The sequence below is a fragment of the Elephantulus edwardii genome, unplaced genomic scaffold, assembly GCF_000299155.1.
Source record: "Elephantulus edwardii isolate Elephantulus edwardi_28Jun2011 unplaced genomic scaffold, EleEdw1.0 scaffold00075, whole genome shotgun sequence".
Taxonomy (NCBI): Eukaryota; Metazoa; Chordata; class Mammalia; order Macroscelidea; family Macroscelididae; genus Elephantulus; species Elephantulus edwardii.
In genome coordinates, this window is record NW_006399825.1 from 11,309,265 (window position 1) to 11,335,318 (window position 26,054).

Sequence of the window (26,054 nt, forward strand, 5' to 3'; positions counted from 1 at the left end):
GAGGGACATCATGCTGGGTAGAGTAGGGGGACAGCGCAGGAGGGGAAGACCCTCTATGAGGTAGATTGATTCAGTGACTGGGGTACTCGGGATGGGTGTGTCGGAGGCAGTAAGATTGGCACAGGATAGAGCAGGGTTTAACAACAACAACAAACAACAAGCTTGTAAAACCAGTGAAATAACATTGCATTATTAAATAAATGACATGTACTCTTCTGGCATTAAAATTTAAATTTCTGTGAAACAATCATTAGTTGGAAGATTAAGTCTATTTAGATGAAATTTCTTCTTTTGTTACTTAAGAACATGCTAATGTCTCAGCCAAAGTACACTGTATTTCAGTGTACTTTATCACCTACAGGCCCTTATAAACATGTAACATAATGCAGTACTTACAGTATCATAAAGAAACAAAGACAGGTATCATAATCCCAGAATATTTTTTGGTGTCTTCAGTGTAAGTGAATTTTATAAGTAGTTGTTTTATCTCATTAGAAATAATTGTTAAAATATTTATTTCTTCAGTGAAACTGCACAACGACTAATCAGAAATTTTTAAGGATAAGAAGCTGTCTCCTATTATTGTGCCATTATATCTCAATCAACTTGCTTTTCTCAGACCATTGATTGGTCTCAATTGTACACGAATTACCCTCCTACTTGTTGCTTCCTAATATCTCCCAATAATGGTGTAACTGCTGTTAAAGTGCTATTTGAATGCTATTGTACCTTAGCAAGTAATGTGTTAGTTGAAGTGATATAATTTTCTTTCACATCTAGAAGATAAACATCGCTTTTAGAAAGCTATGCATAGTATTTACTAATGTGCTTAGGTTAATCACCAGGCCAGTTACAGGGAAAAGAACTATTGGCTCCATTCTCAGACATGTTGTTTCATGTTCCTCTAAATACAGCCCAGCATTTCCTCCCTAAGAAACCTGATAATATCCCAGTTGGCAGGATTGTGAACTGAAACTCACATTGGCAAACAGAGAAGTAATGACAGTTCACTTGTGCACAGGAGGGTCTCCACCTTGCCATGCTGACAGTCAGATGACTGCGGAAAAGCAGGTTGCTAATTATGCAAATTAAGTAACTGGAGAGCAATGAGGTCTTTTTATTTTCTTCTTTTTGCATTCAGCTCTTTTATCTAGAAGTTTTAGTTAAGCCTGGAATTGATCACATCTTTCATACACGTGAATATCATTACAAATAAAAATTATAGTGAAGTAATTCTAAGCTAAATATGAAGATTAACTAGTACTGTTAATACTGAGTCCCTGAGTGGTGCCAATGTTTAGCATCATTGGCTTCTGTGCAGACGGTTAGAGGTTCAAGTCAACTCAGAGGAAGGAAGGAAGTCCTGGCAACCCGTTCTTCATAAATTAGCCTTTAGATACCTAGCAAAACACAGTTCTGCTCTGATGGGGAATTGACTCAGCAGCAACTGGTTTCTACTCGAGTGTGTATTATTCTTATGAATAAATCACTGTCTGTTGTTTTCAATGGCCAGAGAGTCAATTTCCTGATTGATAATAACTTCATGAAAATCTGTGCAAATTGGTGGGACAAACTGGCTTTGTGTTAGAGCCTTTGAGTAGAGCTTGAAGATTAACAATGATACCAGAGTTGGTAAAAAATGCCAGTTGTTATCCATTAATAACTGTGACTCTCCAGTTCCAGCAAGGCATGCTGTTTACTGCTGAAGGGGACACCTTTATCACTTTGGCCTTGACCTCAAGGAGCTAATATTCTGTTAAGATGGAGGTAAAAAACAAACAAACAAAGCAACCTACGGCAAAAGGAAGCACAGTCAGACTATAAAAATATGGTACAGATGAATTCATCATCTCCAAGTTAGTTGATTGAGTAACAGATGTTCAATGTCATCTGCTCTGTTCAATTAACAAGGGAGAGTTTAAAACTAACATCTTAGTCATTGAGAAACCTTAGAGAGTGTTACATTTATCATGATACGTTTACCTATAGCTGAGTTATTTGTTTTAAGTGAATAACGTTGAACATTACATAAAAAGTTCCGCTGTCATTCATTAAGATTTGCAAATGAAGAAGACTTCAATACCAAATATTTAAAAGAAAACATTGTTGAAACTTTTATATCATTGTTAAATATACATTAAACCACGGTTTTAAAGTTGTAATACTTTTAAACTGTTAGTAGTTATATGCTGACCGTAGAAATAACAGCATGGCTTTTTGTGACCTGAAAGGGTTAATTCACAATAGGGTGACATTATGTTTTGTTTTCCTCTCTGACTCACTTGGCAGGATAAGATTTACTATTGCCACTGCACCTTTCCTATGGAAATCACGTTTTCTAAATGGGTAAATTAAAGCTGATTGTAAATTGCTCAAGGTATTATTGGAGTTCTTTGTGCTGTGGGGCATACAGTGCAGGTCTTTTAACCTTTGGTTCCATTTAAAGGAAATTGTCCTGACAGATTTACCTTCCATTTGATGGCATTTTTAGATGAGTAGAGATAGTACAGAGTGTTAAAAAAATAACTTGTGCTTCTTTGAAGCTGGATTTTGTACCTTCTTATTATCATAACATTGTACACACACACACACACACTCACACACACACACAATAACCTTGCACATGCTCTACATGTCAAGTGCAACTACTGGGGTATTTGGTTGAGAAGAAAGTACAGAAGTTGAACCTGATCATTTATAAATGCACATCCTTAAATTTGTTCTATAATTTTTATTGTACTAGTTTATTTACAAAATTATAATACATTGTTTTCCGGAACAGATTCTTCCAGTGTCTCTCAGCCCCCATCAAATTATACAACTCCTATAAAATTTTGATCAAAGAGTATCCAACTGTTTAGATTTTATGTTCATTTCAGAATAATGTTCAAATATTTGGAAAAAACTGAGTGTTGTTATTCAGTAACTACAACTTTGTATAATTAAAAGAAATTAGAATTTATATTATGTAAATCACTCTTCTTTAGCATGTGAAATGGGCATCATATACATGTTACAAACCAATGGCTAAAATAAGTAACAACTAGTAAAGAGATTTGTTTTTTCCATTGGTTGTAGTGAAAATTGACTATCTCTGGAAATGTAACTTCTACTCTCCTTGTTTTTATAGTAACGCTGCATTAAGATGTCAGGTCAAAATATTTTTTTTTTCTTTCTCCTTCTGTTTTGATATTTCATTTGAGGACCAATATTTCAAAAAAAAGGTAGTGATTTAGTACAAATTCCTTAGTTCCAGTCAGATAAATAAACCTTCTCAGATACTGTGAACTGATTTATTGATAGGACTCTGAGGGATCACAGGTCTTTTGGAGAACGTTTGAAACATTTCTGAATTCTGAATTTTATTGAAGTTGTTCCCAAGAGAGACACAGAAAGAGAGAAAAAGCCCCTCTTTTTACAGGACTGGACATCTCAACAAAGCTTTCACTCTCTTATTCTAAAGGTCAGTATATATAAAAAATAAGACAAGTGGCAATGCAAACATTTTTTCCATCACAAGTGACCAATAATGGATAACATTCTGAATGGGCAATTTCCTAGGGCCTGTGTTTGGAAAAGGGATTCAAGAGTGACACAGATATTTGGAATATACTCAAAATCCATTTATACAGTGGTTTTGACATCTTTAGCTTCTAAGTTTACAGCTCTCCTTAAATTTTTGTTTCAAAATTAAAAAGTATTTTATGTAAATAAACCTGTTTTTTTTTTAATTGCCACTGACTTTTTGGTTTCATAAAGTAAACCTTTTCCTAAATGATTATAGGCCCAGGACAGATTCTCCTCTAAAGGAAAAATGGCTGGAACAATCCTGCATAAACGGGCTCCTCCTGTGGCTTGGGCTGAGAAAGTGGCATGCTGGCTGCTACCCAGGACACCTCAAGGTCATTGTCCTCATGGGACAATAGAAAAAAGCCAACTGGGGGTGGGGGATTGGTGAGAGGGTCAGGGAAGAAAATATGCAACAGTGAATGAGTGGAAATCCAAGTTCTCTATAAACTTTTGCTAAAATCTCGATTAAATAAGAAAAGATTTAACCAGGAAAAAAAGAAAAGAAAGTTACCCAGAGACGTTGATGAAGTGTCATTTCCTGAGAGGTACCTCTGGTCTAGGCTTGCCTTTGTCCAGAGGTCCTACATCCTGCTTATGTCCAGATGCCTTTTGGTCAAGTTTGACTCATCCCCAGTCCATGTAACAGAGTAGAAACAGCCATAGGATTTTCTAGCTTCTGACATCTATGGGAGCAGAACAATAGATCTTTGGCCTGCAGGATACTTGGCTAGATTCGAACCGCCAGCCTTTCAGTTAGCAGCCAATACTTGACCATTGTGTAGCCAGGACTAGATTTATCCTGCTTGTAAAGGAGCTCAGGTGGCTTAATGGTAAGGAATTGGGCTGCCACCATGAAGGTATGTGGTTTGAATCTACCAGCTGCTCCATGGAAGATAGGCACTCTCCTCTTCTGTGATATATTGTTGTTATGTGCCGTGAAGTCAGAACCAACACATAGCTCACCCTTAAGTGTGTTTTTCAAGGCGTTAATCGCACAGGAGGAGATTGCCCATCCTTTTCTGGTGGAGCAGCTGGTGGATTTGAACTGTATGGCTTTCTTACCACTAGTCTACCAGACCTCTGTACACTACCTCTCGAAACCTGCTGGAAGCTCAGTTATGAGTACTCAACAACAGAGGTAAATCATGTAGACTTTTAGAAGCAAGTGGTGATTATCTTGGGAAGGTTTCTTAAATGACACAGTTTGGAATTTATTTTATTGGAATTACTGTAATAGACATGTTGACAAAAACAAACCCAAATCCGTTGCTGTCCTGCTGATTTCTCACTCCACAGGTCCTCTGTGGACAAAGTAGAATGTCACCATAGAGGTTGTGAGTCCTTATGGAAGCTGACAGAACTCTGTTCACCTACAGAGCTGTTAATGGCTCCAGACCTGCCTTGCAGGTGACAGCTAAGTACCCTAACCACGGTGCCAGCAAGCCCTCTTCAAGAAATTTGTTTAGGACACTAGTTAAAAGTAAAAGAGGTTGTTTATGGAAAATAAGGGAAACACCTTGACCTCTCCCTATGGTTCTTGAGATGGTGATGAGCTTGGTTTTCTTGTAGTTTCTGGTCTACATTTTGTGGAGAAAGCTGTGTTTTGTTTTCTAATTTCTTTTTTAAATTGAGATTTTAATGAAAGTTTATAGAGAACCTGATTCCCATTCATTCATTGTTGTACATTTCTCTCCCTGCCCACCCCCCACCCAGTTCACTCTTCTCTTTGGGGGAAAAATTCTTTCATTGGGGTACAATTCTTCCCCACACCAGTCCACTCCACTGTGCATATCTTATTCTGGACTGTTGTCATGCAAATAATATCTAAGCATATATTCCTTTTAAGCAGTTCTTTCTCTCATCTGTTTTAGTGCAGTGTACATTATTTATCCCCTCTTTCCTTAGTTTTCCCCCAACTCTAATGTAAGTCCTGTTTTGTAACAGTGACATTATGCAGTATTTGTCCTTTTGTGGCTGAGATATTATGCTCAGCTTAGTGTTCCTCCAGGGTCACCCATTTTGTGATCACCTGTTTGGGGTTTCTCGTACACCAATACTGAGGTCATGAAGTTAACCGTCACACCAGAAAAAAAAAAGAAAAACTTGGAGGATTAAAGAGCGAAACACTTAAAGCCTTTTTCAAAAGAGTGTTAGTTATAAACATGAAAAATTGGCTGAATAATAAAAATTATACCATTAAAAGACAAGCAAGCTAGGAGCGCTCTTCTGCATATATAAACTCGAATTTAAAGGGAACCCAAAAAAGGTAAGAGAAAGAGAAAATAATCTTAACTAAATGGAAAGAATGATACAGTTAGCAAAATTTGAAAGTATTATATACTTAAGCAAGCAACAATAGCAGCAAAATCTGAAACAGCTGGCTTTTTAAGAATATAGACCTGTAATAAGATATAGATGGGAAAAGAAGAAAGCAGGATATATATATATATATAAAATTTTTCTTTTTAAAAGTAGTCTCTGAAATGAGATTCAGAGTCTCCATGGAGATTATTTCAGGGCAGAGAGCAAGCTGAGGTGTGGAGGGTAAGCCAGGACTTTAGTGGGCCTCTTGTCTGGGGGCTTCTGTCTCCCAGCTCCCTCTACGATACCTGAGAGGGCCAGAATATATGCCCTTCCGCGAACAGTGATCCATCAAGCTGCCAGCTGCCAGCTTCCCCTGGGTGTCCTCACATAGGCACTAAAGCTGCCACAGTCTTCACCATGCTTTTGGGAAGCCCATTCTCTGAGACAAGTGGCCCCTGTAGCCTGGTGGTATTCAGGCAGGTCAACCATGCATAGTGAATTGAAAACCATGGTTATTTTAATCCAATGTTGATATTCCACCAAAATTCATTATAATCTTAAAAATAAGTGAGCAGAGTAATTTAAGAAAAGTTTTATTTCTGAAAGATTTGCTCTTTTCTTAGTTGAGCTTTTAGTAAAATTGTATACCTGATGATCACCAAATGAATATATCCTGCTTTGTATTGATGTTCTCAGTCTCTCTTTCTTGCTCTCTCTCTCTGTCTCTCCTACACACACACACACACGAGTTCTGTCTCTCACACTCACTCACACAGGTTCAGTGTACAACCCTTCAGTTGTCCAAGAACATTTGTTAATGACATAAAAGTTAGCAAGAGTGCATTAATCAGATAACTCAAATTTATTCCTTTAAGTGCTGAAATGGAGTGATGAGGGAAGGACTTGAAACCTCGTGTCTTTTTACAGGTAATTTTCATTCTAGAAAAGATTTAACATAGCTTTCTTCACAAGATTGTTAGAAATAAAAGATGTAGTGGACACAAGCACACGTCTAAGGAAATAAATCCTTAGAGAGGACAGTCAGGGTCCCTCACAGTCTGTCTATAACCTTTCATTCCAGACTTAGACCTGTCTTTCTTCTCCTCTCAACCTCGAGAGACCTAGGTCCCAAACACATCAGACTACTTGGTTGGTATTTCACAAATAGTAGATTTTCTCTTACCAAACCTTTGTGTGTGCTCTGCCTTCTATCTTGAAGGACTCCCCAATCCTGCTTCCCTGTGAGATATTTCTAATTAAGGGCCAGCTTAAATGTCATCTTCCCACTGTACCTTCTACAGCATGTTCACCTCCCTGCAAACAAACATAGAAATGATCTTTACCTTTTTTCCCGCTATCATGTTTGGTTCTTTCTGCCGTTTCTTCACATGCCACACTGTTTTATATTGGCTTGCATATCCATCTGACCTTTCTACTCCTGAACTGATGTTTTTTGAGAATGAAAGCTATGTCTTCAATTCTTAACACAGTACTTAGCATGTTTTAAGGACTCAAAAACTGTTGCTTGAGAGTACAATTTAATATATTACACCAGAGTTTTCACTCAGGGGATGTTGGACATAGACATTTTCCTACTGAGACTCTTAAAAATATTTACCAACATGCAGTCAAGATTGAAGTGCATATTTGAGTTCTGCATTTCCTCCTGTATTTTGGTTTGTTTCCATTTTGCCTGTATTCATCTCTAAAATCCCTATTTTGAATAGAAAATCAGCTCTTTTTCCCCCCAGGTTTGCTTTGGTTCTGACTTTGTTTTTTCTCAGCTCCAACATGAAGATTCATAGTTAACCATCCTAAAGGTTGTACATAATAGTGGTTTAGTTCATGATCATAACTTGCTTTAAAAATGTAAATAAATTTATTGTCTTTTCATGGAAGTTTTGATTCTAATTTAGACTATCCAACTTCATATAAGTATTGAAGAAGCATAATATATAGAACTCTTTATGTGTTCTAGTCAGACACTAGTTCAGGAGACCTGACATCAAATACTTCCTATGAATAAGAACAAGCCATAATGATAATAAATGTGGTGCCTAGAAACCAAAAGTTATTTAAAGGCACACACTCATCAAGGTCCTTTCCATCCTGATCAGAGCGATGACGTGGGACATGAGAGCATTTTACTTTGTTTTGCATGAAGTCACTGTGAGTGGGGGTCCTGGTGATGGACACTGAGAACACATTCATGAAAAGAAAAGTGACATGTTGTCCCCTGAATCAAAAGTAATACAAAGTATTTTTTGTTTTCTATGTTATTAGAATGAATAGGTCTGTACTGTGAAATGCAGTGAGTAGAAATGTCATAATCATATCTATCCATGCACACCAGTGTCCTTCCTACTACAATCTTTATATTAGGTTGCCAATCTCTACAAATGCTGTCGAGTCTTTATCTTACCATATATGCACATGCTTTCCAAGGATTGAGGAATGTCTCCTGTTGTAAAATAGAATAACTTTCAATACGTATATGTTGGCTTGTGTTGATTTTTCTTGTTCAAAGGCTTTTCATATAGTCCTGAGCCTTCAAGCCATAATTTAAAGCAAGGCGTCCTCTGAGGATTTATGGAGTCATTTTCCCTTTAGCTAAAGCCCTCTATGGTCACAGACCACTAGATTTAAAAAGGCAGCCGGACCTGTCTAAAGCCCAACATAAATTTTCAGAGGTAGAGAAAATGGTGCCTGTTTATTAAATTAGTGGGAATATAGTATTTGGCAGCTGCAAATAAATGATGTTCCCCCCTTTACCTTGGAAGCAAGGTTGTTAGAAATGTGCAATATTTGATTCACATTTATTAAATTTGGCTACAAAGAGTAATTTGCATGTTATATTGTGTTCCTACTCTAAGATTTCCTCTAGGATTTGACTAGATAAATGCAATCACCTTTGCCAAAAACTCCATAGTAAACATGTTGAAACTCCAGCCCCTGCCCCTGGCACACAGAGAGGCTGAATATGACATTTAAAAGAGAGAGAGAAAGAGAAAAAAAATCCCACTGTCTCTCTAGGCCCCTCTCTGGGACTCCAGTATTTTTGTGGTGGGGTTTTCTGAGAGCAATAGCCCACGCTCTCTATTAGGTGACTACATCCACTTTCCATTTGTCCACTTGATTCATAGAAATTATTAATTTTCACCCAATAAAAATGGGGCTTTTTCCTTTGGTGATTCATTATTTGAAGCCATTTTTACTGACTTAAAGGACTTGGGGAAGAAAACATGTTTGACAGATCTTGGTACTTTTCCATGTCTCAAAGGAACCTTTCCAAGTCCTTCCCCCACCCCCATAAAAACAGAATAAATTCTAGGAATGGAGACTTTCTAAAGTAAAGTTGATTAACTGTCCCACCTTTCTGGGATACTTTCTGAGAAAATGCTACACAGCATTTCTGGTCACAAAACTTGGATGAAAGGATATGACAGAATGACAAGAATTTCAACTGCCATTTGTTCAGAAGAACAAATAGAACTTTGAGAAGGGTTTCTATTCAGACCTATATGTTGTGTTCCTATGAAACAGAAATAAGAATTATTTCTCCTAATTTTATTATCAGTTTTTCACTACATACAATATGAGATGTTCTCTGTAGAATATTCTTCTTTTCTTTACGTATCCATACTTTTCTTTGCATTTTTCATTATTTTTAACAGTTAATAAGCTGATTTGTTGTTGTTGTTGTTATGTGCCGTCGAGTCACCTGCGACTCATAGCGACCTTATGTACAACAGCCCTAAACTCCGCTCTGTCCTTTGCCAATCGCACTGTCTCTGACACTCCCATTCCAATTATCCCAGTCACTGAATCAATCCATCTCATAGTGGGCCTTCCTCTCCTGCGCCGTCCCTCCACCCTCCCAAGCATGATGTCCCTCTCTAAGGACCAGTCTCTCCTCACTACATGTCCAAAGTAAGTTAGACGGAGCCTCAGAATCCTTGCCTCCAAGGAGCCACCTGGTTTAACCCTCTCCAGGACAAATCTATTTGTTTTCCTAGCAGTCCATGTTATTCTCAATACTCTTCTCCAGCACCACAGCTCAAAGGCATCAATTCTCCTTCTATCTTCCTTGGTCATTGTCCAACTCTCTGATGCATAACAGGTGATTGCGAAGACCATGGCCTGTATCAGACGCACCTTAGTCTCCAGAGACACACCACTGCTCTTCAGCACCTTGGAGAGGTCCCTAACAGCAGACTTTCCCATGGCAATGCGCCTTTTAATTTCCTGGCTGCTGGTGCCAAGACTGTTGACTATGGAGCCAAGCAAACTAAAGCTGTGTACAATCTCAATCTCTTCACCATCCATCCTGATGCTGCCAATTGATCCAGTGGTGAGAAGCTTTGTCTTCTTGACATTGAGCCTCAATCCATATTGTAGGCTGCAGTCCTTGACACTCTGCAGCAGGCGCTTCAGGTCCTCCTCAGTTTCAGCAAGCAGGGTTGTGTCATCCGCATAATGCAGACTGTTGATAAATCGTCCACCAATCCTGACCCCACATTTCTCCTCATAGAGCCCAGCCTCCCGGATAATCTGTTCTGCATATAGGTTGAAAAGGTATAGAGATAGGATGCATCCCTGGCGTACGCCCTTCCCAATTTTGAACCATGCAGTGTTCCCTTGCTCTGTTCTGACGACTGCCTCCTGGTCCAAGTATAAGTTTTGCATTAGAACAATCAAGTGTTCTGGGATTCCCATTCTTCTCAGAGTCAGCCACAGTTTGTTATGATCTACACAGTCAAATGCCTTTGCATAGTCAATGAAACACAAATAGACATTCCTCTGGTATTCCCTGCTTTCAGCTGATATACTTAGTAAAAAAAATTACTATTTTCTGTCTTAATACATTGTATATATTCTGTTGGTGAAGTGAATATAAAATATAATTTTCAATTATTAGTCTTGGTTTTATAAATCAGGGTTTTCCAGTTAGATAGTCAGATAATGCTTGGTGCTAGAAGGTACTTGGTTGTTTTGTTGTGTTGTTTGTTTGGTGTTTTTTTTTTCCAGTTTGCTTTATGTGTTTTTCTTAGACTACGTGAAGGTAAATTTGTTTATTCAGATCACACTTTTTAAATAATATTGATATATTATTGAGTATACATTGAATTGGGTCTTAACGGAGGGCTAGAATTTTTGATCAGTTAATAAAATGATAAAACTGATGACCGTAGTGGTTGGTAGCTATTACCGAAATAGCACTTACTTTTGCCAGGTATTTAAGTCTTATTTTGTGTATTGCAAGTCAAGAAGTAGTCATAATGTAATGAAAGGCTGCTGAATTTCCCAGGACTCCAATTCTAGCTGGACAAATTAAAAAAAAAATGAGAAGCAGGGAGAATAATGCAGCAACAGTGTTGAAAGAAAACTCATCAAGAACCTGTATTATAGAGATAATGCAACTTTGCTTACAGAAAGAAGACTTGAAGGAAGCCCTTACTAAGAATGATCAAAGTGATCAAAGTCTTGGATTTGGATTACTGCTCAACATCAAGAAAACCAGAATCCTTACCACTGAAACAGTAGGTTGTATCATGACAGGTGAGGAGGCGATTAAAGTTGTAGAATATTGTCTTTTACTTGGATCCACAATTAACCATTGTAGCAGTAGGCAAGAAATGAAAAGATACATTGCATGCTGTCAAAGCTGTCTCCAAAGTGCTAAAAAGCAACTGTTGTTGTTGTTGTTGTTATGTGCCGTTGAGTCGCTTGCGACTCATTTAGTTTAAAAACCAAGGTGCATTTGATCCAAGCTATACTCTGTACTATTTTTTATACTTCCGAAAAAGGGGAGGTCTGGTGGCTTGGTACTAAGGAGTATGCTGTAATCCAAAGACACACAGCTCAAATTCAGGAGCTCCACAAGAGAAAGATCAACAGTTTCCTCCCATGTGATTTGCTGCCTCTGAAAACCTGTTGGTCAGCTATGAGTTTGTTTTGATGCTACAAGGACAAGCAACCACTTGCATTTAAAAGCTGAACAATAAATAATGATGATAGAAGAAGAATCAATGCCTTTGAATCATGGTGTTGGAGAAGAGCAATGAATATTGTATGGAGTGCCCAAAGAATAAACAAATCAGTCTTGAAGGAAGTGAAGTTACGGTACTTCTTAGAAGAGGCAAGGTTGGGAAAACTTCACCTTATATAATTTGGGCATGTTGTCAGGAGGGTGTCTATTGAGAAAGGCAGAGTTTCAGTAAAAGAGAAGACTCTCATGGAGATGAAACAGTGGCAGCAACCATGGCGTTGGTCATGTCAGAGTGTGAGGATGATGTAGGATAGAGCAAGGGTAAGAGTAGTTATTTACAGGGACACTGTGAGTCAGAGTCAACTAGACTGCATCTAACAACAACAATTTATGTGCCACTGAGTAGAGTAGGACTCATCGCAACCCTGTTAACAATAGTGCTGAATGCTGCCCTATCTTGAGCCAATCTCACTGTCTCCCCGACACCTGCCCCCATTGCCACAGTATTGTGTCAATCCATCTCATCTAAGGTTTTCTAGCATTGATCCTTCATCCTTCCAGCCATAATGTCCTTTTCTAAGGACTGAACCTCCACCCCCTGCAACATGTCCAAAGTATGTGAGACAGACCTTCACAATCGTTGCTTTCAAGGAAATTTTGGAGATGTTAGGAGTGCAAATTAGTTTCTAGGGTTATTGTTAGAAATATGAATAAGTAGGCTAATTGTTGGTAACACTACTGTAAACATTAGTAGTCATCCTTTACCACCTCGATAAGGAAGCCAAAGATCAGAGAACCTAAATTATTTTCTTGTATGTGTGATGTACTGTGAGCCAGAAGTTTAATTTAGACAATCTAGCTCTACAATTTGGGTTCTCAGCCACAAGTATTCAAAGTCAAAGTAACAGCAGATCAAGGGTTATTGTTTTTTGATGTAAGTAAGGTTGTAAGGGAGGGACCAGGCCCTGCTGGAGAAGGAGATCATGCTTGGAAGGGTAGAGGGACAGTGCAGGAGAGAAAGACCCCAAATGAGATGACACAGTAACTGGGACAGTAAGAGTAGATGTGTCATAGAGAGTTAAGATTGGCTCAGGATAGAGCAAAGTTCAGAGCAATTGCGTATAAGGTCACTATGAGTTGTAGTCTACTGATGGCGCATAACAATAACAAAGGATAAAAGGAGTTACACTGCCAGTTCAGAGATTACCCTGTTTGAATCCCCCAGCTACTCTTCAGGAGAAAGATCAACAGTCTCCTGAGCACTTTATTGCCTCTGAAAACCTGATGGAGAAAGGGTTTGGTCCAAATTGACATAGACAGCAACAAATAACAAAAGGCTAAGAGAGGAACTCTGGAGATACAGTAGTTATACATTTAGCCACTGACCAAAAGTATGTGGTTCTAACCCACCAGTTGCTCCATGAAAGAGAAGACCTACTCCCATAAAGATCTACTCGCGTACATATTTCAGGCTAGAGAACCTATTTAACGTCTGAGCTTTACAAACTGATAAAGGCTGTTCACCAAGAGGCCTTTCTGAAGTAAGGCCTGGAGATCTGTTTATGGAAAAGCAAATCAGTCCTTGAAAACCCTGTGGTGAAGATGGACCATGGCCACTCTTGCTGTTATACATGGAAAGATAGTGAGTTAAAGTTGAGGAGAGATTTTTTTTTTCTTTTCTATACTCCCCATACATTACATCACTAATCAAGTCTTTTCTTGAGGTTTTTACTCTTTAATAATTTGAGCAGCAAGGAGACAGTTTACAAGAGTTTATGAGTGATAAATAGAAAGTAGGCATGTAAAGAGTTTTAAGGAGCCAGGTTTATTTCCTCTTAGAAATCCCAAAACAAAACAAAACCGAAAATCATGAATATTAATTGATAGATTCTTAGAGTCTTGAAATTCTAAGCTTGTTGGTTTTTGTGACAGTGAGGAGAATTAATTTTGTTAAGGTTTTCCTCATTTTCATAATAGATTGATGTTTCTGGCATTTTAACTTAAACATTTTGCAGAAAATAATGATAATTAGACATTTGTATTAGACAATTGAAATAGCAGAACTTTATTTGTGGATTTTGTGATTATAATAGCTTCTAAATGATCTACACTTATTTATAATCCAAATGTATGCTTGCAAATCCAAAGGCCAATCTATCAAAACATTTCCCACCTGCTCTCTCTTAAGGGAATATCAAAGCAGTAAATTAAATGAAACCAACATTATTTTACTACTTGACCATCATAAATGTTACTGGTTCCAGGTGAGTGCCTATTTACAAGGGAGCTTTGAAGATTTAATAGAGGGTTTTAAGTGAATGGAATACCATATAATGAAAAACTTTACATCATGGACAAAATTGAAAGGTAAATTGGCAGAAAATACACTTACAAAATAAAACAAAATGGCATACTTCATGTACTTAACATTACATTGCTAATCCATGTTGATAAGAAATGCTGAAAGCACAATTTAAAATAAGGACAAAAGACAATCCATACAAGAAATAAAAATTACCTGTAAACTTTTCAACAATTTCAGTGATCAGATATTTGTACTTTCAAATGTGGGGCATAATTTTGTTTTTAAAGTTATCACAATTTAAGGAATCTTCATACTTCATATTCAGACTATAATAAGATAACTATATTGTCATGTCTAGAATGAAAGAATATTTAATTGATTTCTGATATGGTTAAATTTGAAACATTATTCAGTCTTAAAGTTTCTATAAGTTTTTACAGATTAAAGTTTAGAAAAAAATTGTTCTAAGAAAATACTATTTTAAAATATGAGAAAACAGTTATATGTAATACTGTATAAAACTTACATATTTTATATAATACTTTATAATACATGGATAACTTAACACAATATGTTTATAATTTTATAATATACTTCATAGTATATACTTACAATTTATATATACATATGTATAATAACTGGAAACTTTATGCAGTTTTACATACAAATGTTTTCTGATATTTTCAGTTAAGTCTTCTCTAGAGCAATTATATCTAATTATAATCTGAAAAACACCTGAAGAAACTTCCTGATTGAATAATGTTCCATAAGTAAATCCATGAGTAAACGAATGTGTGGAGCTTTGGGGGTACAGTGCACAGGGAGTTGTACTGATCTTATGATTAGAATCCACTTTGGGCTCCAGGAGAGAAGTATGGGTAATCCTATCTCTTGCAATTTACAGCTTTGAAAACCCAAAGAACAATCGGCTTTGAGTCAAGGTCAATCCAACAACAGTGAGTTGAGTTTATATAAATATTTGTATCTGTTAATAAAGAAATAGATATATCAAACTCACTCCATCATCATTGAAATGCCTGCTGCTGAAGATCAAAGGCTACAGCTTTCAATGTTGATTACATCTCAACATCAAGGGGGGAAAATCCTTACCACTGGGTCAAAAGGCAGCATCACGATGTTGTTTTTGTTGTTATGTGCCATCAAATTGCTTGTGACTCATACAGAGAAAAACTGAAGTTGTTAAAGATTTCATCTTTCTTATATCCACTGTCAATGCCCTTGCAACCAGTAGCCAGGAAATCAAAAGACATTGTACACTTGGAAAGCCTACTGTCAAGGATCTCTCCAAAGTGCTAAGGGACAAAGATGTCAGTTTAAAGTTCAGGGTGGACTTGACTTTGGACATGTTTCCAAAAGGCATCAGTCTTTGGAAAATTTGTATTTTATTTGGAAAGTTAGACGGTCAGCAAAAGAGAAGACAACCTTCAATGAGACGGATTGGCATACAGCTGTAGCAGTGGTTTCAGGTGTGTCAGAGATAATGAGGATGGCACAAGATAGGATAAGTTTCATCTCCATTTTTCATAGAATCTCAGTGAGTCATACACAACTTGATGGCACCTAACAGCAATAACATTGTATCAAATTGATCCAGATCCATAGCGATCCTCCACTGGGTTTCTGAAGATATAAATCTTAATGAGTGAAGCTTGTCCAACTTTAATGACTCTAAACTATAATCATCTTAGTAGCAGCGTAGTGTTTTTGTATTTAAATTGTACATACTTTCATATGTACACAGACACACACACACGAGTGAATATAAACATCCATGTATACCTACATACATATGTGTGTGTGTATCCATCCATATTCAGATATATATTCATACATCCATATGATATATATATATATATATATATATATATATATATATACACACACACACTTTATGCATGTATATGTATATGATCATACGTGAACACTAACATAAACTTAAGTGTTGTTATTGTTGTTGGGTGCCATTGAGATGAATATGACTCACAGTGACCCTATCAACAGTAAATCTGAGCCCTTAACTATCTAGTACCATCGTCACCATCTCTGACACATTTGAGCCCATTGCTGCACTCTGTCAATCCCTCTCATTGATGATCTTCTTCACTTTCACTGACATTCCACCTTTCCAATCATGATGTCCCTTTCAAAGGAATGTTTCTCTAGCAACATACCCAAAGTATGAGAGATAAAGCTTTATCATACTTGCCTCCAAGGAGTACTCTGACCACACTTCTACGAAGACTTACCTGTTTGTGATTTTGGCAATCCTTGGGATATTAAGTACTTAATTCATTGTCCATCCTTATTCATTGTCTGGCTCTCAGATGTGTAGCAAATTATTGAAAAGACCATGGCCTGAATCAGGCACACCTAAACCCTAAATATGTTGACATCTTATTTATTCTGATTCTTAATGACCCTGTGAGACAAAATAGAACCACCACATAGGGTTCTAAGGCTGCAAAGCTTTACAAAGCAAACTATCTCATCTTTCTATCAGAAAGCAGATGGTAATTTGAGACCACTAGACATTTGCTTAATGGTAATACCATTAAACATGGTGGTGCAAATCCATTGTACTACCACATCACCATCAATCTTTCTGTCTGTCTCTCTATCATCTATCTGTCTGTCTGTCTGCCTACCTACCTACCTACCTGCCTACCTATTCTGTCTTCCAAATAACATATAAACATGTTTATAGAAGCTTTGTGTTGCTTTTTCTCCCCCTGTCTGTTATCTCTTGGTCTCTCTAACAGACGGATGCCTGTTATTAAGTGTGCAGTACTAATACCTGCGGAATGGATGTCCCAGCGTGGCAGTAGGTTTGAGAATATCATTGCTTTGTAATCCCAGTACAGCTGACGGACACACAGTCTGCATTTCTGGGACCTAATTTCAAAACTTAGAAAAAGTACAACCCAGGTACTCCTTAGAGGCAAGGAAAAGGAAATTTTGGCTTGGATAATTTGGACATGCTGTCAGGAAGGGCCAGTCACTGGAAAAAAAGACCTAATGATGGGCAGTGTGGAGGGTCAGAGAAAAAGAGGAAGACTAAAAAAAAAGATAAATTGATACAGTGGCTGTAACAATGAGCTTGAACTCAGAGATAGTGAGAACAGTCCATGATGGGGCAAAAGTCAAGGCTTTGTTCTGAGTGTCTCTATGAGTTGTAGTCTACTTGATGGCACCTCACAATAAATAACAATTCCAAAAACCTAAATTTTATTTTTGTTGCATGTTGAAGGTATTTTAATTTTTGTTTCGGGATGATATAATAGTTTTATTCATTAGAATACATAAGATGCTTTAGGAGTACTTTTTCAACTTAAATTACAAATGTACAACTATATCTCAGCCATACCCCAAGGAAAACAGAACTGTGTCACAAACAGAGATTTTCACAATAGTGTTCATACCAGCATTATTTACAGTCGCAAGAACAGGGAAACCACCCAAAAGTCCAACCACAATCAAATGTGTTGAGAAATTGTGGTATATTCACATGATGGAATACTATGCAGCACTCAGGAGCTACAGTTTAGAAAGTTGCTATGTAATTTGAGAGAGACTGGAGAGCACTATGCTGAGTAAACTCGGGCTCATAAGGACAAATGCTAGATAAGACCATTATTGCAAAAATAGAAGCATAACGAGTAAAATGTGTGCGGGAGTTGAAGGGTGGAAAAGGTGGGAGGATAGATGGGGTGGAAACCATAGGTTTGCACAGTTTGGTGGGTGGAAGGAGTGGGTAAAGGAAATGGGAAAGATCTGGCTAGGATCTGGAAAGGCAGGATAATGGTAGGCATAGTTCAATGGTGATTAATTTTCTAAAACACAGTGAATGGGGATGATTAAACACAATGTGAAAGAAGGATACTCTGAAACAATGTTTATGAATTTTGTATGCAAACCAATATAAAACATTTTTTTAAAAGTCTGAAGTGTAAAATCATTGCATTTTAGTGCTCCATAGCATTCAGTTATGTGGATGTACCATAATTTCTCAATCCATTGTTGTTGATGGACATTTGGACTTTTTTTTTTCTATTTTCTTGTTATTATGCATAACATGGCTATGAATATAAGTGTACAAGTCTCCATTTGTGAGATTTTATTTATATATATATGTGTGTGTGTGTATGTGTGTGTGTGATGTATATATACATATACATATACATACATATATATATTATAACATGGATGAAAAAATCCAGATAGTATTGTGCTGACTGACCTCACTTAGTCTCATGATGACAAATACTACATAAGACCATTATTGTAAAAATAGAGGGATAACTAGTAAGATGTGGCTAAAAGTCCACAAGGGGAGATAAAGGGGGAAAGGCACAGAAGGAAGGAAATCACTAGGTTAAAAGAAATGATATGTGGAGGCAAGAGGAATTAGGAAAGATCCAATACATACCTGAAAAGACAGGGTAATAGTAGACATAGATCAATGGTGATCAATTTTCTGGTACTGATTTTATAAAATACAGTGTATTAAAAGACCCTCAATGAATATGAATAATCATTTGCAACACAATAAACACAATGTGAATCTAGGAACATGTGAAATGCAATATACGTGAATGATACATAGTGTATACTAGTATACTATTATTCACTAGTATGTGAATCAATATAAAATAAAATTAAAATGAGAAGAAAGTAAACTTTACCTTAATACCATTACAGAAGGACTTAAATGTGTCTGGAAGTAGTCCTAGATTTAGAAAAGTTGAAGGCTAGTACCTTTCCAGTGATTCCATTATAATCAGTCGTGACATAAGTAATATTCTCTTTTTTCATCATTATTTCCTATCTTTAATGTCTCTAGAAATTTTATGAACTTTGTTGAATGTCGATAGTAGTAGAGGGGCTTCAGGTGTTTTTTGTTTGTTTGTTTGTTTTTTTAAATTTAGGTTGTTTATTTTTCATTTCAGTGAACATCTACAGAGATTTTGGAATTCCATTCATTCATTGTTGTACCCTTCTCCCCGCACAAACCTCCCCCCGCCCCCGTTTGCTCCTCTCTTTGAAAAGCAAAAGAAAAACTCCCTCATTGGTACACAATCCCCCTGCACCTCCCCAAACCCCACCCCCTACCCCCAAATATAATCCACTCTGCAACCCTCATTGCATACTCCTACAATAAAATTAATGCCCTAATATATAATACTTTTAGACTATTCTCTCTCCCATAGACTTCAATGCCGTAAACATATTTCATCCAGTTTTTCTCAGGTGTGTTTTTCATTGAGTCACTGTGAGTCATGCTCAACTCAAATGCAATCAACAACAACAACTTCCACACCTTTTTCAATCAGATCTAGAAACATCTGGGAGTGAACATATAAGAATAATAATCTTAACAAATATGTGTTGCAGCATTATATGTAGTATATTTAGTAACAATAAGATGGACAAACCCCACAGAACTGTAAGGACAATTTGTTACTAATGGAATACTTCATAGATAGAGAATTACCTCTACTTCTTGAAAAGCCGACATGCCACTTGTGACTATGTAGAATAGAGGACCCCAGGCTGCCTGTCTTCACACCCCAATTAATGAGGCATCATTCTATGTGAGTTTAATCCACCCACAATCATAATTACAAATCTTGACCTTTAGATGTTCCCAAAGTCAACACCCATCCCAGCAGGGTTAGCCACATTATCACTAGTTACGAATGTGAAGGGCAATTAGAAGCTAAAGGAAAAGGTTAGCTCTACCACGCGGATAGAGGGAGTTCAGCAGCTGAAGCCACCCGCAATTGCAGTGTTAATTTTTTTTAAATATCCATTTCGAAGCCCTGTCACCCAAGACAAGGAAGATCTGAGTCTAAGTGGAATATTTAAGAGAAGTCCTTCTTTGTCCATCAATCAAGCTGCCGGCTGACCTTTCCGGACTTTCCACCAGTTGCTCCACTGTCTTGAAATGCTGCAGAAGGTAGGACATCATTGGACCTGTCATGAGGTCAATCAGCCAGCACTCAGGCCAATTTGCTAAATGTATCCATGTGTTAAAGAGTCTAATCTCCAACCAGGCTGGTAAAATGTAGTACCAATTAATCATCAGCTAATTTTTAAGGACTTGTGACCTTCCTATATTTATAGTCCACTCACTGCTGTACCAAGCCTTGCGGGATGTATGGTCTGAAATAGGAGAAGAACCTCAGGGACATGTGTAGCTACTGAACTTTCGCGTTAGGCTGCAGAGTGACAGGCCAGGGACTATCCACCCATTACACCTGCCTGGGACCATTACTGACCCATTTTAATTAGGTTTTTTTGTGAGGTTTGTGACCCTTAACAACATTATATATACAGTACAAGCACCTACAAAGGACATTTTCTCTTTAAAAATGTTAATAATTCAGTAAGATCTCATTGTTGGGTGTTTTTTGTTTGGGGTTTTTTCCCCCTCGCTCTCTCTTCCTATCAATTCTTCATCTGCTTTTGGAAGGTGGTGGCTTTGTCATCATTCTCTGTAGAGGTTTATTATCTGAGAGCTGTTGAGTTGTCATAAGGCAGAACAGTTCCTTTCTTTTTTTTTCTCTTTTACAAAATAGGCTGATCTATTTGTAGCCAAGTCTCATAAATTAAAATACTTGTCAAAATAAATGAATAGTATGTTTGTTATATTCATGACTTAAAATCACATTTGATTGCTTACTCATTAATCCACGAAATTAAGCAATACACCTTGGATTGCAGTCATTAGTACAAATAAGCAGGGTTCTTCTAACAGTCAGAGTCAATGGAGAACACTGAACACTGTGTTTGTTTCAAAACTAGATATGTTAATGCACAAATTAGTTTACAACTTTAGAAGAGTTCCTCTGGAAGAAAATCAAATGCACAGATAGAGTCCCACCAGGAAGCAGAGTTGGGATCATAATTTCCTAAGTAGATTTTAGAGGGAGAAATTGGAAAATGCATTTTGCATAGACCCCCAAGGGTAAAGCAGTGTTTTGCTGTGTCTAGGATCATATATTATAATTCTTTGGCAGGTTATCTAATGCAATGGTCACATATTTTTGGACATGTTGTCAGGTGGGGCCAGTCCTGGGAAAAAAGACATCGTGCTTGGTCAAGTAGAGGGTCAGAGAAAGAGAGGAAACCCCTCAATGAGATGAATAGACATAGTGATTGCAACAATGGGTTGACACAAGAATTTCATGAAACAACATATGATCAAGAAGCAATGTGATGAAGGAGGAAATTCAGAAATTTGAGCTGATCTGAAGGACTTGGTAAAAAATAAGGCTCCAGAAATTGATAGAATACCAGTTGGCATATTTCACCAAATAAATGCAGCCCTGGATGTGCTCACCAGGAAATCTGGAAGACACCTACTGGGCCATATTTATTCCCATTCCCCAAAAGGATGATCTGACAGAGTGCGGAAATTATTGAACAATATTTTGTGCAAGCAAATTCTTCTGAAGGTTATTGACAATAGTTAAAGAAAGGCTTCAGTCCTTTTGTTCATAGGGTTGCTATGAGTCATGCTCGACTCAATGTTAATCAACAACATATTGCTTTATACTACTGTTGGACATGTTGTTGTTGTTTTGTACCATCATAGCTGCAAGTTATGGTCACCCTATGTACAACAGCTCTGAAGCCTGCCCTGTTTTGAGCCAATCTCACTTTGACACACCTACCCCCAATGGGCCAGTTTCTGTATCAGTCCATCTCATCTGAAGCCTTCCTCTCCTGTGCTGTCCCTCCACCCTTCTGAGTATGATATCTTTCTCCAAAAATCAATCCCTCCTGGAGACATGTACAAAGTATATGAGATGGAGGTTCAAAAATCCTAGTCTCCAAGAAGAAACTTGGTTTCATCCTCTCCAAGACAGACCTATCTATTTTCTTTTTGGCGGTCCATGGTGTATGTTCAAGACTCCTCCAACACCACAACTCAAATGCATCAATTCTTCTTCTGTTATCCTTAATTATTGTCCAGCTTTCTGATATATAGCAAGTAATTGTGAAGACCATGGACTGGATCAGGTGCACCTTAGTCTCTAGATTGACATCATTGCTTCTCAGTATTCTGAAAAGGTCACAGACAGCAGATTTGCCTAAAGGAATTTGTCTTTGATTTCCTTACTGCTAGTGCCAAAAATATTGGACAATGGTGCTGCAAATAGAATATTATTTTTAAAATGCAAACTACCCACTACCAGTGCATGGCCTTTCCAAATCATCATAAGATGAGATTTCCCATCTTTCTCCTGAGAGAGTGGTGGAATTGAACTGCTGACTTTATAGTTGGCACCCAGATATGTTATGTCTTATGCTCCTTTTTTGTCATGCACCATTGAGTTAGAAAACCTTCCCATAGCTGACTCAACAGAAGCTTTTCAGAGGCCATACATGACAAGGGCAGAGATTACCCATCTCTCCCACAGAGCAGCCAGTGGATTTGAACTGTGTGCCTTTTGGTTGGCAGACAGCTCTTTACCACTAACTCATAGGGCTCTGTAAATATAGGCTGACCATCTGGCATTGCGACCAATTCAGACTTACATAAAACCTCCATCAGTTTCCGAAGCTGTAAATCCTTACAGGAGGAGACTGTAAAGATTCCCGCCCCCCTTTGCATTTGGACTGCTCACCTTTTAGTTATCCTTTCAACATATAACACATGAGGCCACCAGAGTTTCTTAAAATGCAGATTAGACATGTTCATTTATAACTTGTAGAGAAAGTAATTTGTACCAAGTGCTTGTGCATTTTAAAACATCCCAAATTGCATTATATCTTTGTTTCTGATAATATGTACCCTCCTGAGACTTTCCTCCTTACTAGAATTGAGTTAGAACTGAGGATCCATCTAGTGACACTCTGTATGAGTCATAGGCAAAGCTACCCAGTGGACTGAGGCCATCCTTGAGAGTTCAATCCAAGCCATTTAGCCCCGCTCTCTCCATTTTCACTGTTGTTACTTTTAATATATTCCGTTCAGGAGCAGGAGGAATATAATGAATATATAAGGTAGGTAGTTTGAGTTTTACAATCTTCACACGTTTGAGTTGTGACAGTGCTCAGATTTCTCTACACATGTTTTCCTTTCCCACTCCTTCTCCAAAGGGTCCTGTTAGATCAGGGCTTTGTGGCAGCCACCTGACCCAGATGGCTCCTGTGCCTTTCCACAGGTATGGACAGGGAAATACGCAGCAAAGGACTCCTCCCTGGGCTTCCCTTGTGTACATTAGAAATTAATAATAATTGCTGTTTAAAAAAATGGTGATACATTGTTATTGGGCCAAGTAAAGAATGTAGCAAAAACAACTTCCAGATTCTTTCATATTTGTCAGGTTATAGCAGCTAATCATTGACATTTCCTTTTTATCAAAGGATCCAGTCAAAGAAAAAAATGGATTCAATAGAAAATGCATTTGACATGTATCTGGCTTCTTAGAAGCTCACCACATAGTTAAAGAAAGCATAAGTATTCTTTGCTGAAATATGGGTGGTTTCTTTTTTCACTAGGTATATTTTTTGTTATAATAAGGTAATTTAGGCAGCTGCCTCTTTTAAAATGATGGGGATAAATGAATTCTTAGTAGAGTTGAATAAGTCATGTTATTTTTTTTAGAATGTAGTTTAAGGTGGTAAGGTTTATAAAGGGCCCTATTACAGATTTTCAGTGTGAGAGAAATGAAAATTGGTTTAATCTAGTTTGCTGAATATCTGTTGGACTTGATGAGAGTCAAAGCTGTTAGTTGCTTGCTATGAAGATGCTAGATCTGTTGCTATCTGATGAAGATGCTAATGTGAGTCTGCTAATTTTTCAAATCCAGATTAAACACTCTAGCTAGCTGTCAAAAATCAAATGAAGGAAGAAAACCTATCTTGAAACCTTTGTTTAAAGTAGCATAAAATTAGCTCACAAAGCCAATTGTTATTTAGTTACAAGCAGATGCATACATTTAAATGAAATTCTGCAATGTTTCACTCTCATCCCAAAGGTGATAATGTGTTTTCCTCTACTTGTGAAATTGTTGTAATTTCACAGTCTTACTTAGATTTAATTGTGTTTATTAAGATTTGAGAGAAATGATTCCAATTTTATTTTGTAAGATACTGTGTCTCTTGTTTTTTGAGGTCCTTAATTTTACTTCATAGCTGTTGGTATCATAGAATATGCATTAAATGGTAAAAAATAATAATAAAACATTGTTAAATTTAACAGTTTAACCCAAAGAATTCAACACGGCAATTAAGACTTTCTTTTAGTACATTATTTCACTTGACATGTAATTAAAATATAGCCTCATATTTTCCTCAGTGCAATTATGAATCCAAAATGATACTTTTATAAGGGCAGTTTACTAGAGTCTATGGGTATTTAGACTATTATCATTTTTTCCTTATATAGGCTGAAAATATGAGCACCAATTTATAAAAAAACTATGGCTGTAAAAGTGACAGAATGCTCTCATTTTGAAAAGAAAGTAACTCACACCATGCATATCGAGAGATCTTGCAATAAATACAGCATGTGGCATTTATTGTTAAAAATATTTACTTGTCAGTGTGGACGCAAAAGACAGTGTTATATTGCTGCTAGTTGTGGTAGCAACAGCACAGACAACAGAGAGTGTGCTGCCAGGTAAGAAGAGCAGCCTGTGCGCTCAAGGATTCGGATTCTTGTGTGATGAAGAGCAAAAGAAAACCAAAAATTACCTATTTGATGTGTTTGATCTTGGGGCTTTCTCTGTTCCACTGTCAACTCTGTGATGAAGAGATTAAAGAGAAGCAACAAAGTAAAAGCAGAATAGGGATAAACAAGTCAAGTGGGACTCAGTCTGGGAGCCAGGGAATATTAGCACTGGTAAGAAAAAGAATTAACATTTCACCTGCCGCTGTGTTCCGGCTCAGTGCTGAACTCCTAAGCATTTAAGGGATTCTGTGAAAGAAGTTAGTATTCTGCCTGCACCCTGTTCACCTCTTGGCATGTGTGCATCCAACACACATGCACACAGATGTACATTCATCCTTACCAGTAATATTGATTGTCCTAGCCTTATTGTTCAAATGTCAGTTGTTAAAACACATAGGACTCCTTGAAGGGTATTGATGTTGTGAAATTGCAATAAATACTTTGCTCTTGTGTTCAACTCTGTAATTCAAGGGTCATCGATAGGTAAATTATCCAGATATTTTTTGTTCTCTTTGATCTGTTTGTTGTTGACTATTTTATTATTTTGACCTTGATAAAATTGGAAAGGAGGAAAAAAGGGAAATAATTTTTTCAGCAACTTTTCTGAATATGTCTTCTAGGAGACTTGTCATTCCAGATGTTCCTGTCAAAAGGATGTTGAGATATTTTTTGGGAGGACACTTATTAAAACTGATACCTAATCTTTGCTTTGGGTACAACCTTAGCTTAGGTAATTGAGATCTAGTTTTCCAAATAATATTTGTGTACTATATTAATGGATTGGCAAAAAAAACAATTAAGTGCTCACCTGCACGTTGAAAAGTTGGTGGTTTGACCCTCACCACCAGCACCATGGGATAAAGGCATCCAGATCAACTTCTACAATTATTACAGCCATGACCACCTTATGAAAGAGTTCCATTCTATCGTGGAGTCATGGCTAGCTGAATGCAATGCACAAAAATAGCAACAGTATTATAAAGGAAATATATATATATCCCTCAACTCAGCTTCAACTTCTCAACAGAGCAAAAAGAAGCATAAAGAAGGCACATTGTGTACATAGCCTAGAGGGATTTTAACTTGTGTAATCTTGGACTTTAAATGAGATATTGAAAACCTTATTACTATCTAAGTTAAAGCTGGCTTATTGGAAAAGATAAAGGTGAGGGAGGGTACAA

General features: G+C 37.3%; 1 protein-coding gene across 3 annotated transcripts in view; it reads left to right on the forward strand.

The window, feature by feature from the left end:
* The window catches only part of PARD3B (par-3 family cell polarity regulator beta), a 1,417,836-nt gene that overhangs the window by 487,968 nt on the left and 903,814 nt on the right, over positions 1 to 26,054 (forward strand). The window lies entirely within an intron of this gene.